At 41.2% G+C, this 2,448-nt stretch overlaps 1 pseudogene; it reads right to left on the bottom strand.

Annotated features, from left to right (window-relative positions):
- Positions 1 to 586: 586 nt before the first annotated feature.
- Positions 587 to 1,999, bottom strand: LOC102509472 (annotated as a pseudogene).
- Between the last annotated feature and the right edge of the window lie 449 nt (positions 2,000 to 2,448).

The raw sequence follows: 2,448 nt of genomic DNA, 5'->3' as shown, positions 1-2,448 counted from the left end.
TTCCACACTGGGAGGAGGATGCAATATAAACTATCAAAGAAAATAGAACGTATATATCTCTTCTGTAATTACCTGCAGCTTACAAAGACACACAAGGGGCTGAAAAGACCAACAAACAGATCTTCTACAAGGGACTGCTTAAGACAGTAGGAAGTTTTACAGAGAAGTGTCACTTCCTCCTCTTTACCCATAGGTTAAGTTAGTGCATGCATTTCTCAGCACTATAGATTTGAATTGCAGTCTTTAACATACAGTGAGAATTCTATTACCTCTGTTGACAATTATCAACAGTAATTTATACTAACACCTATTTAATGGCCAATCTCGGGAGCAACAAATATTAGGTATAAAAACTGTTCCATTAAAAGAAGAAACAGGTTGGCCTTGGAACTGAAACAGTTAAGATACACTCTTATCCAGCTAGTACTCTTTATAAGCAACCATAAATACAGGCTGAGTCATATGTGACAACGTCCTAATTCTTTACACGTAAAACATGTTTACATGCCTTGTTTTGAAAATAGTCACAGGTGAAAAAATGGTCGAAATCGGATGAATGGAGCCTTTGTTAGCCAGAGTAAGGAAGTCAACACCGAAAGTAACGGTGAGAATGTCCAGGCAGCAAACTAGAGTAAAAGGGACCATCCACACAGATCTGTTTAACTAGTGTCACCCTAGTGTGGTGCAAGCTTGTCCAGTTGCTGCGGTGCTCTTGCTGAGGGAGTGAGCTGGTAATGCTCATCCGTTGTGAGGGACTTAACGGGCCTTCCATTCATGACTGCTGTGTCTTGTAACACTGGTCCGTGGGCCGTGTATGTGAAGGAGTACAAACTGTCGTCTACATGTACCTGGCTTCATACTTTTGAAGGGTCTGTGGGAAGTGATTTGTCACTTCTCTGTAGCCCCTCGGTCTTCTGACGAGGTTGATATTTATAGTCTCGATATTTGTCCTGATATATGGCTTGCAGTCCCTCTGCCTCCTCGAAGAACGGCCGCTTTTCGGCTTCTGTAAGCAATTTCCACTGGCGTTACGGAAACGACAGGCCAGTCAAGAAACAAGTACCACTCGGAGGGTTGGAGTACTCAGATATATTACATAGACGGGCACAGAGGGGCTTCTGCTCCGAAGCTCTGAGCACCTCCAAGATGGGCACATGAGGTTTTATAGGGTGAAGTACAAGCTTGGGGTATTCGGCCAAAAGGCATGCAACAGCTTTAGCAGCATCATCACAAAAGTGGAGGGGGTGAGGCAGCAAACCAACATTCCAAAGCCAGATATATATCTTTGAAAATCCAGCTGGCTAGCAAAAATCATGAACAGCAAACGAACGCTAATTAACCTAGATTTACAAGTTAGTCTAACAAAACTCAGATCAATATTCTAATACTTAGATTTGTGAGTTATCTTGTTAGCCCAGCCCAGTCTCTCCTTCACATTCCTAGACTTGTGAGTTATCTTGTTAGACCAGCCCGGTTTTTCTTCACACTGGTATCTGCATTTTGGGGTTCTCTAGAGCCACCTTTCGCCTTTGATCACGAGCCCATACAATGAAAGCATTCATGGGTCGCTTGACGCGGTCCTTCATGCACTCTCTACTGTTTCCTCCAGTTTCACACAGATCTTCTGAGCTACGATTGTCTGTCCGAAGTGAGGAGGGGGCTTTCCTGAAGGAGAGGATAATTTGTTGCTGTTCCACTGGACTGTAATTATCACCATTGAGTTCCGCAAACATAGCAGAAGCATATGATTGCATTGCTTTAAAGTGGGGGAGGAAGCAGAATTTGAAGATGAAAGTGTTCCGAAAATTATCTTACTATTCAGAGGTTATTTCTATCAGAGAATTTCTTGCTGTAACTTTTGTAGTGACATAATTATTTCTCCGCCCCCAGCAGCACCTTCCCTCAAAGATGTCTGGGCTGTCAGCCAAAGCCCAACCAGACATACCCATTCTCAAGCAAACTACTTAATAGGATATAGCCCTCTGCTTTCTGGTTCATATCTGATCTGACCCACTGAAGGCTCTAAGCCTTCCTTTAAAAATATGAAATAACTTTGTCGTTATTACTTTGTTATCCCCTTAATCAAAGGGTGAAGTTGCAGCAGAAACACTAAGGAACTGTTTACCACTATGAATATAATTTGTGAATGTTATTGTAAAGATAAACATTAAAGACAGCCTGATTCTATTGAACACACGTGAAATTGCATCCATGCTAATAATCACCTCCTTGTTTCTTCACTTCTGCTTGAAGTACAATTGAAAATTCTATGTAAGTTCTGCAGCGGTAAATAACAGAATTCTATTTTTTATCTAAGCTGATGACTATCAGAATATTATTATAAACTTATGTTGCCAACCTCAGGGAAAAATTAAAATAAGATATAAAAAATTTTCCATTAAAAGAAAACATGGAGTAAGATGATCTTGGAATTCCAGCTGCTCGGTG

Source organism: Camelus ferus, unplaced genomic scaffold, assembly GCF_009834535.1.
Source record: "Camelus ferus isolate YT-003-E unplaced genomic scaffold, BCGSAC_Cfer_1.0 contig798, whole genome shotgun sequence".
In the NCBI taxonomy this organism is placed as follows: domain Eukaryota; kingdom Metazoa; phylum Chordata; class Mammalia; order Artiodactyla; family Camelidae; genus Camelus; species Camelus ferus.
The sequence above is the reverse complement of the archived record's forward strand: the minus strand, read 5'-3'. Positions and strand labels throughout refer to the sequence as shown.